A 13,616-nucleotide genomic window follows, 5' to 3' on the forward strand; every position below is an offset into this window, starting at 1 on the left:
TAAATAAATTTGCATGTTTCCTGTCGGGTGATCCGAGTAAATAAATAAATTTGCATGTTAGCTGTCAGATGATCGGAATAAATAAATAAATTTGCATGTCAGCTGTCAGGTGATCAGAATAAATAAATTTGCATGTTTCCTGTCAGGTGATCAGAATAAATAAATTTGCATGTTTCCTGTCGGGTGATTGGAATAAATAAATAAATTTGCATGTTACCATAGCTGTCGCGTGATCGGAATAAATAAATAAATTTGCATGTCAGCTGTCAGGTAATCAAAATAAATAAATAAATAAATTTGCATGTCAACTTTCAGGTGATCAGAATAAATAAATAAATTTGCATGTTTCCTGTCGGGTGATCGGAATAAATAAATAAATTTGCATGTAAGCTGTCAGGTGATCGGAATAAATAAATAAATTTGCATGTCAGCTGTCAGGTGATCAGAATAAATAAATTTGCATGTTTCCTGTCGGGTGATCGGAATAAATAAATAAATTTGCATGTTACCATAGCTGTCGCGTGATCGGAATAAATAAATTAATTTGCATGTCAACACTTTCAGGTGATCAGAATAAATAAATACGTTTGCATGTTTGTTGTCAGGTGATCAGAATAAATAAATAAATTTGCATGTCAGCTGTCAGGTAATCAAAATAAATAAATAAATTTGCGTGTCAACTTTCAGGTGATCAGAATAAATAAATAAATTTGCATGTTTCCTGTCGGGTGATCGGAATAAATAAATAAATTTGCATGTTAGCTGTCAGATGATCAGAATAAAAAAATTTTTATGTAAGCTGTCAGGTGATCGGAATAAATAAATAAATTTGCATGTTTCCTGTCAGGTGATCAGAATAAATAAATTTGCATGTTTCCTGTCGGGTGATTGGAATAAATAAATAAATTTGCATGTAAGCTGTCAGGTGATCGGAATAAATAAATAAATTTGCATGTCAGCTGTCAGGTGATCAGAATAAATAAATTTGCATGTTTCCTGTCGGGTGATCGGAATAAATAAATAAATTTGCATGTTACCATAGCTGTCACGTGATCGGAATAAATAAATTAATTTGCATGTCAACACTTTCAGGTGATCAGAATAAATAAATAAGTTTGTTGTCAGGTGATCGGAATAAATAAATAAATTTGCATGTCAGCTGTCAGGTAATCAAAATAAATAAATAAATAAATTTGCATGTCAACTTTCAGGTGATCAGAATAAATAAATAAATTTGCATGTTTCCTGTCGGGTGATCCGAGTAAATAAATAAATTTGCATGTTAGCTGTCAGATGATCGGAATAAATAAATAAATTTGCATGTAAGCTGTCAGGTGAAGGGAATAAATAAATAAATTTGCATGTTTCCTGTCAGGTGATCAGAATAAATAAATTTGCATGTTTCCTGTCGGGTGATTGGAATAAATAAATAAATTTGCATGTTACCATAGCTGTCGCGTGATCGGAATAAATAAATAAATTTGCATGTCAGCTGTCAGGTAATCAAAATAAATAAATAAATAAATTTGCATGTCAACTTTCAGGTGATCAGAATAAATAAATAAATTTGCATGTTTCCTGTCGGGTGATCGGAATAAATAAATAAATTTGCATGTAAGCTGTCAGGTGATCGGAATAAATAAATAAATTTGCATGTCAGCTGTCAGGTGATCAGAATAAATAAATTTGCATGTTTCCTGTCGGGTGATCGGAATAAATAAATAAATTTGCATGTTACCATAGCTGTCGCGTGATCGGAATAAATAAATTAATTTGCATGTCAACACTTTCAGGTGATCAGAATAAATAAATACGTTTGCATGTTTGTTGTCAGGTGATCGGAATAAATAAATAAATTTGCATGTCAGCTGTCAGGTAATCAAAATAAATAAATAAATTTGCGTGTCAACTTTCAGGTGATCAGAATAAATAAATAAATTTGCATGTTTCCTGTCGGGTGATCGGAATAAATAAATAAATTTGCATGTTAGCTGTCAGATGATCAGAATAAATAAATTTGCATGTAAGCTGTCAGGTGATCGGAATAAATAAATAAATTTGCATGTTTCCTGTCAGGTGATCAGAATAAATAAATTTGCATGTTTCCTGTCGGGTGATTGGAATAAATAAATAAATTTGCATGTAAGCTGTCAGGTGATCGGAATAAATAAATAAATTTGCATGTCAGCTGTCAGGTGATCAGAATAAATAAATTTGCATGTTTCCTGTCGGGTGATCGGAATAAATAAATAAATTTGCATGTTACTATAGCTGTCACGTGATCGGAATAAATAAATTAATTTGCATGTCAACACTTTCAGGTGATCAGAATAAATAAATAAGTTTGTTGTCAGGTGATCGGAATAAATAAATAAATTTGCATGTCAGCTGTCAGGTAATCAAAATAAATAAATAAATTTGCGTGTTACCAGATGTGTAGAAAATAAAAAAATGTCCATGTCAGACTTGGAAGAATAGACTTTGACAGAATATATTGAAATTGTTAGCATGAACACGGTTGCAGAACACATAACTGGCCACCTGGGACAGCCCTTACTTTCCAAGAAGAGTGATCGCTCCACACACTTTCCACTCACCTAAATCAAGACCCAAAAGAGCTAATTATCACCCTCTCAATCCATACTATTATGAAGAGATCTTACTAGCATACATGTGGCTTACCTAATCAGTTGTGTTACTGTGTACAGAGAGCCAATTTAAGCTTCCAGGCCATTTTCAAAGAGCAAGGCCTGCTGGGAAAATGATTCATTGAAAATGTAAGAAGCCGAGAGTTTTAGAGAAAACAACATTGTAATTGGAATCGTATAATATTCTGAGACAAGATTACTTTTCCTTTAACTTAAACTACTTATTTTACATCAATATTGAATAATGAATAAGATAACAATAATTATATTATTACATTTTGCATACAAAATTTGAGAAATATCTGTAATATCATCATTCTGAACAAAATATTATTAAAAACTACTTTTATTAAAGCATACATTGTACGCAAGACATTAATTTTAATGTCATCCCCTTGGAACATTAGTTTAATTAAGGAGGACAGATTACAACATATATTAATTTTGATATGCATCAAGATATTGATCTACAATACATCTTTTAAGTTCGATGTCGCCATTGATATGCATTAATTATTAAGACTAGACCCCTAACCCCATTGACGCTGCAGGTCTGCGTCTTCTACACCGATCTGACGTATATCGTGCTTAGTGTGTCGGGAGTTTGTTCGAAATTTAGAATGTTTCAAAGTCAATCGTCGATTGCCACGTATTTTAGGGATATATTAAATCGTTTCAGGGAACTGTTTACTAAATAATGATAAATTAAACTTAGAAAACTTGTAAGAACAAACGGGGCCCAAATTGCGCAAATTTGCAATAAGTTTACGCTGCTAGTGTCTGGTTCGGAAGGAGTTCTACGCGTGATTTTATCACGTTCAACGACGTTCTATTTTCGAACTAGTTGAAAACGGAAATTACGCAAGTACTTTTGAACTTCAAACACAAATTTGATTATCGTTATTATGTGTTAGTTTCTGTTGTTTCAAAGATTATTATTTATGACATTAATAACATTCACTCACTAAACAATATTTCACTAAAATACGCGATTAAAAAGCAACTTAAATTGAAAGAAAATTAAGTTCCGTGTATAAACACTAGTGTAAAGAGGCGGCGGAGCGATATTTTAGCCAAAATCGGCTAGTAAGGCATCATAAGACACTGGGCTGGGACAGCGCTTCCTGTGACGACACAACGCCCTTAACCCCTAACCTCAAAAAATTGGTCCGCAGATTTTCAAAGAATAATGTAGGGCTGGCAAACATTTTTTTTTAAATGCAATTTTCGTCCATTTTAATACTGCTTTTAAATAATTTATGTTAAATGGGATTAATGGTGGATCTTAAAAATCTCGGGGGATTAAATTAGATAAATACAGCTCTGCAAAGCTTTATCCACTGAATAAACTTGCATAATTAAAGAAAATGTATTTCTAACAAAGCAGTTTACATTTTTTTTCTTCTGTTTCCCTTTGGCATTCACTCGGACGGCTTTCAAAATATCATTTTATTTTTTCAATTTGATGAAAGTTAACTCTAGGCAAACTAAGAAACGTAATCTGCTTGATCTTACCAAAGGCAGATTTGTAGCTTATCTTACTAAAAGCAAATAGAAATTGAAAAAACATTTTATAGTAATAGAGAATTGCATCATGAGATACTGTAAAATACTTTATTTTCGCTCAGAGTTAATTTTCACTATTTTCGCTGAAGTAATGATTCAGTGAAAATAAAATCCAGCAAATATACTATTTTTCCTATACAATTCGCCAAAAATCAGTGAAAATAAATTCCATACAAAACACCTAAAAAGTCTTTTCAGCAAAAATTGATTCCAGCTAAAATAAAGTATTTCACAGTAAACAAAATTTGTCAGTTCCACAAAATGCAACTATTGCATACCCAATATTTTTATGTAATCTAGCTAGCCATATCCAACAGGCATTAGACAGGAATCCAGCCATTCGAAGTGCCCTTCCCAGTACACTCCAAATCAAATGGCTTGGCCAATCACTACATTAATACATAGATGGCATAGAATTCTATGTCATCACCGATTGGCTGTCTCCATGACTTCCGTACATTACTATAGAAACTCGCAGACTGATACAAATATAAGTCCCATCCACAGCCCTCAAGACTCATTCACTCATCTGTTATTTCATAGAATTTTCATATATAGAAATGAGGTTCACAGTTTGATACAAGCTGTACCAACATATAACTTATAATTTCACACATGTTTCACACTGCAAACTATGCCAAAACATAAGCCACCCCCTAAGAATGGTATCCCTATGGTCAGAGTAATAAACACATTATTCTTCAGTAACATACCAAAAGAAAGGCCATTGGGGACAAAATATATATAAAAGTACATAGCAAACATGAAAGCATAACGCATTTGTTACCAGTGCTACATGTAAGCATACTTCATTTTCATCAGGATTACAAATTTGGGATATTTTACTGACTCAGAGCCATATTAGGCATCTACTGCATATATATATATATATAGAATGTACCTGACGTGGAAGAATTCCCATTGCATATAATGGAAAAATACAACCGATATCTTATTATATTTAAAACATAGTAAATGATATTCAAAATTTGCAACAAAAATATGCACCATGTCAATAACAATACTAGTATATCCATATTTTCAGCCTCAGTCTCACTAGCTGAATAGAGATAGATTGACGATATCATCTTTACGGGAAGTATATTGCATTAAATAACATGTACAGTTTAATTTCCCCATCCTATATTGCCTATATCTATTGAGTTTGACCTAACCCTTAAAAAGGAAGAAGACAGAGCTAAAAATATTAAATAGGAAACAGGAATGCTAAAACAACCGTAAAGTTGGCAAATTTAATGTTTGAACTCCCACAAAAAAAAGTTTTTTTTGGGTTGTTTTCATGGAAACAGATGTTGAAATTGAAATGTTCACTGCTCTAAAATTTTGGGAATAAATTTGAATATTGAATTGGGAAATCAACTCTAGTCACCAGGGAAATATATTCCTTATTTGCATATTCTTTAAGTTACTATGCTCAACCAATTTCCAATGATGGTTTAAGAAATGTACTTCCCAATTTTGTCATAGTTATGAGGCAGATATTACCTCGGGCAGCGAAAGCTTGCCTCACAAAGTCAAAGGTTAAAGGTCAGGCAAACACATTTACAAATAACGCCTACATTGTATAGTAGAAGTGGCATCAATTGAAGCATCTTAACGCCGACATAAAGACTTGCAATGGTTGTCATAGCAACATAATTTGACACCCACCAGGGATTATATAGGAACAGAATTTTTACACTGCACATGCAACTAGAGAGTTAATTACTGCATTAATTTAGTTTTCCCGTTTCAGATGCAGAATGGAAACACTAAACTATTGTGTGGTGAGGAAAAAAATCAGTTTAATGGAATGATATTGATTTTCAGAGTATTTTTTCTAACACAAAGGGCATACAATACTGGAATAAGGGCCACTTAAAAACAAACAGCCTCTCGGCTGAGATTGCTCTGCTGTTAGCAATGCATATTTCAATTAGATAATTGGAGATATTATCGTGAAATGAACAAATCTAAGAGAGATCCACCTGTAGTTCCTAGATGTATAAATATCAAAGCAATCAAACTTGGGGTTTTTAACAAGAATTAAAAAAATATCACTTTTTATCAAAAATATTCATCAAAATTAGAGAATTGGGGATATTATCACGAAATGAACAAATCTAAGAGGTCTACCCAAGGTACATATACACCAAGTATCAAAGCAATCTGACTTGTAGTTTTCAAGAAGTCGAAAAAGCAAAAAGAGCAGACACAGATGGACGACGTTGACAGACAATCACTCATACGATAAGCTCCGCCCGACAAAGTCAATAACAGAGCTAAAAAATTGTTTCCCAGTTCTTCGCATCATAAAAATTGTTTTTATTTTTGGGATGATTTACAATTTCCATGGCTTTATCAAGCATAAAGCAGAGGGGATATCACCTATGTATAGGTGGGAATAGAGAAAATATAATTGATGATAAACAACGCATGCTAAAACACTAAAGCCTATTGGTAGACACTCAATTGAAAACAACAACATGCTACTGTGGTTATCCGAATGTACAGGAGACTACTCCTCCACTTTGACAGAATTTGAAAAAGAATAATTCATGTGAACCAGGCTAAAAAGAAATCAATCAGTTAAAAACACTTTATAAATTATGAAACTGTCATAAATGTGACTAGTAAGCTCTATTTTGTTGATACACAATGTATATAGACAATTGTCTGCTTGAAAAGTAGTAAGTATTGTATGTTCATATACCACATACTAATATTAATTAAAACACCATTTTTTTTCCAATATTACAATAGTATTAAAATAACATGTCTGTGATGCATCATACATTTCAAAGATTTTATAGCAGTATTTTATATTAAGATTATTCATAAAATAATACTTTCATAAACATGTATTAAAGATTGATTTGCTTCTATCAGTAAAACATCCTCAAACAATCATTCTCCTAGTTCTACTGTCATAACATGTCTGTGATGTGTCATATTGGCTTTAGAGGATATGCACTGCCCAGAACATACATTTCTAAAATTTAGTAGCAGTAATTTGCATTAAGATTATTCATAAAATAATACTTTCATATACATGTATTAAAGATTGATTTGCTTCAGCAAAACATCCTCAAACAATCATTTTCCCAGTTTTGATGTATGTGGTACACTTCACCAGTTAGAAAAATTAAAAAAAAATGTGTGGGATGCAGGTTTTGAACTGATGTGTGCGAGGATGAGAAGCAAAGTTTTATTTTAGGCTTTTACTAACTGTGAATGGATTATTGAAGATGTTAACATTCTCTGTCATGTCAGTAAAATAATTGCACTGTGTCAAGTTACATCTTAAACTTCAACCTTAAGATCAAAGAGCAATGGAGGAAATTTTAAAAATCAGATTCAATATGAAAATTCAGATGTTGGAAAATGTTTAAAAATATACATACATATTTGGGTGGGAATATATTCAACATGGTTAAAGAGAATATTTACATGTTTATCTGACCTAGATCAAAAGATACATTCAGCATCAGTATTATCAAATTATCAAATCCAAAACATATCACAAAATAACTAAGGCATAAATTAATTTGAGTCGAATCTGAGCATTTTTCACCTTTTCACAGAAATTCATACAAATGTGGGTGCTCCCCCAGGCCATTCTATTGCATGTATAATCAATATTTGTATTGGAAATAATTTCAAACAGCAGAAAATTTATGTAAAATGGTGAATCAAAAATCCTAGCAGGAAAATAGTGCCGTTCAAATAAACAATTTTTCAGAGTGAGTCATTGAACAAATAACTAAACTTGGCTGCAAAATATTGTTTTTTGTGAGAGAGCCTTGAAAATAGTTTCAGTCAAGAGAGTACTTTAAATAAAGACGGTTAAGTTGAGTTATCTGTTTTTTTTCTGTATCCCTCAACAGCAGAGATCAAACTAGGTCATGTTATCACAGGATTGTTCAATTATCTTGTCACATGTCTATAATGTGATTGGTCAATTTTTATTTTAATAAGAGGCCAAATGGTTTCAATTGTGAACGGTTTTTCAGCCTCTTGGTGTGCTATAAAAACACAGAATCACACACAAGATTCTTGGTATCCAACATTACGTACATCGTAGGTTAGTTGTTTTCAGTGTGCTCCCAAACCAGAACAGCAGTATATGACAACATTTATTAAAATTGTGACGATATTTCAATATTCTAAATTATGTATTTTTGTTTTTATACAAAAATCATTTATTATAGTCATTGTTCTTTAAGTTCATTTAATCTGATTTGCATATTCAATGACAGTTTGAGCCATATTATAATATTCGCTATTTTTAAGGAGTTCTCCGAGTATGAATAGGGAAGTCATGAATTTCAGTACTGTGGTAGATTTTGAGTTGTACAGCAGCTGGATGGTTGGGGCGTGGTTTGACGGTTACAGGTGGTTGTGCACTTTGTAGTGATTCCTTGCATCGGTTTCAAGAAAATCATGGTTTTGCCTTCTGCTTATATGAAAGTCAACTGGCTTTGTGCACCGGCATCTACGAATGCATCTACGGAAAAGGGCGTGAATTGGTCACTTAAATTACCAAAAAATTACGCCATTTTGACTGGTGCATGTTGGCTTCTCGATACCAAGTCTACACTAAGAAGTTCCGCTTTTTACAGCCTGCATTGCTTCCAGTGTGAACAATGAACTGTAGGTAATTTACATATAGCAAATTTGAATTTCCCAGAAATAACGCTTACTACCACAGTGCTCTGAACTTCAATAAATAAGCATGTTCAATTCTCGTATATACGTAACTCTGGTTCGTTGATTTTTGTCGATTGTTTGCAAGTTTATGTTTAACTCTGACTTTCAGCCATTTTCAGGGTCGATCGGGTGACATCGGGAGGTCATGTGATAGAGTAGTTTGTTTAATCCAAACAGGAAGTAGTCACGACTTTTGCATTAGAAATGATTTTTAAAGTGTCGGAATAGAGAGTGCTGAAGATTTTGCTTGGAAGGACGAAACTTTCTGTCTGATGATATGGTGTGCCATGAATCGACAAAATGTAAATACGAACAGAATTGACATCGGGAACCATACCTAAGGGTGAATGGTTTTCTTCGGAGTGGTTTGTAGTTCCATGGTATAACTCACAAATATGTTGTATTTCGGATAAGAGAATCAAAATTTAAAAACCTTTCAACTCAGTTTTACCAAAAATACAACTTTGCTTGTGAGAAGTTATATGATTTCATTTATTTTTTTAGACAACAAAACATTTAACCGGTAAATTTATTGCATATGCATGAAATAAATATCTTTTGCTTGCATTTACTAAGAGAGAAACAATTTGCTGCAACATATCTTAGTTTTGTACAATCTTCACACATACTGTACTGTGCAGTACGAAACACAATTATGGATAAGAGTGACATACTGTAAATGGGTTAATTATTCAGTGGGTTTTAATGTTGCTTATTTCACTGACTAGAAAATGCGTTAAATTAAAACCCAGTGAATATGTAAAATTTAGCATAGAACACATTATCTGAATGATAAAACCGTGAAATTATAACCCACTGAATATCCCTGAAATGGTAAATCAGCAAAATTTGAACCCAGTGAAAATTAGTTATTTTACGGTACTTTGTATACAATCCAATCATATACAATGACAGTTTTAATTGATACTTCACACCTTCACCATAAGTATTCTAAAGATATGACAATAAGCTGCACACATTAGTGTAGGACAGGATAGGATATTTTATTTGGCACATACACAATACAGAGCTAGTGTAAAGTCCAAAACAACACAAACAAATAAATAAATAAATGTAAACATTTATTTTAAAGTGTCCTGTAATTCTGTCATTCATTGTTGGACCAAATCAGCATATGATTCCCAATAATGTGAATAGCGGAGTAGTCGTTGTATTGCGCTTATTCAAATTATAGACAAGGAATTTGTTCTACACACTTTGTACATGCATATATATATACCACATGGGACGCACATTACATGGTATGATGATCATCTTCCTTCAATTAAAATAAATAATCAAAAACAGTTTAAAATAGCATTTTTACACTAAAAATGACAAAAATATTCACTAACATTACAAAATCAACAACATTTTTAGGTCACTTGACAATATGACAAAATTGGAAATACAATGTGTAAAATTAAATGAATATTCCTATCCCTCTATCAACAGGTTGGTTTGACAATCATATGAGCTTGGATCAAATTGTTAACATTATTTGAAAAACTTCTTTAAGTTATTTTTATAACAGGAATGTTAGTTCAAATAGGAAATTATTTTACTCAAGACAAAACTAAACAAGTCATTGTCAATGACACGTCCCCGTTCCGTTCATATTTGAGTGACATATACATTCAAAGCAGCAACAATATGGATGTTGAACTGCATTCAGTAAAACAAAATAGCCACCAGTCAGCCATTTTCAACACAATCCAAAAAAAAATTTAAACTAAATTTGCCCACACATGACATAGATTCAGTTCCGGGTATGGTGAAAATGTGCAATTTTTGTGAATTTTTGACATTAAAAGGACTGGCGCAAATGCACAGGCATATGTATGATATAATGTATGATGTGTAAGTGAAGTTTGAACTTGATCTGTCCAGGCATGTCCGAGATATGGATCGAAAACTAAATTCTTTAAAACAAGATGGCCGCCAGTTGGCCATTTTGAACTTGATCCGAAGAAAAATTGGTATGCATCAAGCTTATATTATGTTTAATATATGCACTAAATCTGAACAAAATCCATCCATGCATGACTGAGATCCGGTTCCGGAATTGTGAAAATACGTGATTTTGATGCATTTTCGACATTAAAATGGCCATCATTTAGCTATTGTTAAGCGGATCATGAAACAAATGCACATATCTATTTGTGACATGATGTACCATGTGTGTGTGAAGTTTGAACTTGATCAATCCAGACATGTCTCGGATACGAATCCAGAACTGAATTCTTTAAAACAAAATGGCCGCCAGTCGGCCGTTTCGAACATGATCCGGAAAAAAAAAATGACGTGCATCAAGGTCCTATTATGTTTATTGTATGTACCAAATTTGAACAAAATCCGTCCATGCATAACTGAGATCCGGGTCCGGAATGGTGAAAATGTGCCATTTCAATGCATTTTCGGCCTTAAAGCGGCCGCCATTTGGCTATCGTTAATGAGATCATGAAACAAATGCACATACATATTTGTGACATGATGTACCTTGTGTGTGTGAAGTTTGAACTCGATTAATCCAGGCATGTCTCAGATACGGATCCAGAACTGAATTCTTTAAAACAAAATGGCCGCCAGTCGGCCATTTTGAACTTGATCCGGAAGAAAAAAAGACGTGCATCAAGGTCCTATTATGTTCAATGTATGTACCAAATTTGAACAAAATCCGTCCAAGCATAATTGAGATCCGGGTCCGGAATGGTGAAAATGTGCGATTTCAATGCATTTTCGGCCTTAAAGCGGCCGCCATTTGGCTATCGTTAATGAGATCATGAAACAAATGCACATACATATTTGTGACATGATGTACCTTGTGTGTGTGAAGTTTGAACTCGATTAATCCAGGCATGTCTCAGATACGGATCCAGAACTGAATTCTTTAAAACAAAATGGCCGCCAGTCGGCCATTTCAAGCCCGATCCAAAAAAAAAATGACGTGCATCAAGGTCCTATTATGTTTAATGTATGTATCAAATTTGAACAAAATCCGTCCATGCATAACTGAGATCCGGGTCCGGAATGGTGAAAATGTGCGATTTTGATGCATTTTCGGCCTTAAAATGGCCGCTATTCGGCTATCGTTAATCGGATCATGAAAAAAATGCATGTGCATATGTCCCATATAATGTGTGATGTATGAGTGAAGTTTGAACTTAATCGGTCCATGCATGTTCGAGATGCAGGTGATCACAGACGCACGGATGCACGGACGCACGAACGCACACAGGGCAAAACATAAGTCCTCGTTTTCGGACTACGTCCGAACGGGGACTAACAACTCATCAACTCTATGTTACATTGTCTATCTAAAACTGATTACGCAAACAGACTGCTCGATATAAATAAATTACAATTTATATATATATTACAGCACTGCTCGTCTTATTACGAAGACCAGAAAACATGATCACAATACTAACGTTCTATACAAACAATACTGGTTGTTCATGAAGCAAAGATATCATATTTAAGACTCTTGTTTTTTTGCTCATTATAAACCATTTTATTCATGGTACGAAATAAATAGCTTAAACTAGGATCTTAATTTAATCAGATTGGGTATTGATCTAATTTTTAGGAAAAAAATAGAAATGATTATGAAGTTTAATCAGGAAAAGGTGACAAAAGTTAACCTTAGCACTCAAAGAGTTTAAAGGCATTTTGTGAATGAAATGCAAATATTAATTACTTAATACATTTGCAGTCTACCCAAACATGAAACCATATGGTCATCAATGCCAACCGTGTGATAAGGCGAATGAACAAACAATGAAAAGCTGCTTTACAATAATAATATGTGCATAAAAAAAGAATAAGTCAAGACACGTAGAATTATTTTTCCATTTGTGCAAGTATCTTTCAGATGTGATGAGTGGTGTGAAATATCACTGTTTATACATGTATATCATGATATGCACCAAAGAAAAACCAGTAATCAAAACAAATCATGTGACAGTACCATATTTGTCTTTCCTTTGGGAATTAGAAATAGGTGTATGATAAAAAAACACGTTATCACTGGATATCACTTATTTGTAAAGCTGGTCCAAATTCATGGTATACGAACTGTACTACATAAGGTACATTAATTTTTGCTCTACAAAGTGATATACCATCATACGTCATTATGTATACCATTAAATATTAATTAGAAGCTGCATTCCTAATAGAAGTCTTACCCATTCCTTTTGAACAATTGAGAACCAAAAATTGACCATTTCTCATATGTGTAGATACATATGTCTAATAGAAACCACATCCCCTCTATTGCATTGTATCATTTTAATAGACACCGCAGTTTATAATACAAATTTTACAGTAATACCAGTGTTTTTAACTGCACATCGACATACTGTTTCAGTTTGTGACACCTTATCAATAATTTTTATTATAACCATTAAATTGTTAATAATAAAGTCTTCCTTTTTTTTTTAAAGTGATATACATTGTATTATGAAAAATTGAGTAGTTAAATATCACTAGTGGCGGTAATACAAAACAGTTGTTGCATTGGATCCGTGATATAAAATCCTGACAGGTTTGAAAACAAACTAGAGAATTAACGCCTACCCTAGGTTTGTGTGTCAAAGACTCAATGAACAATTCACAGGACAAAATTTATTCACTAACTTGACTGCGCCAAGCTGACAACAGCATTAGCTCATTAAATTCCCATACTAC

Source organism: Saccoglossus kowalevskii, chromosome 18, assembly GCF_978046115.1.
Source record: "Saccoglossus kowalevskii chromosome 18, keSacKowa6.1, whole genome shotgun sequence".
Taxonomy (NCBI): domain Eukaryota; kingdom Metazoa; phylum Hemichordata; class Enteropneusta; family Harrimaniidae; genus Saccoglossus; species Saccoglossus kowalevskii.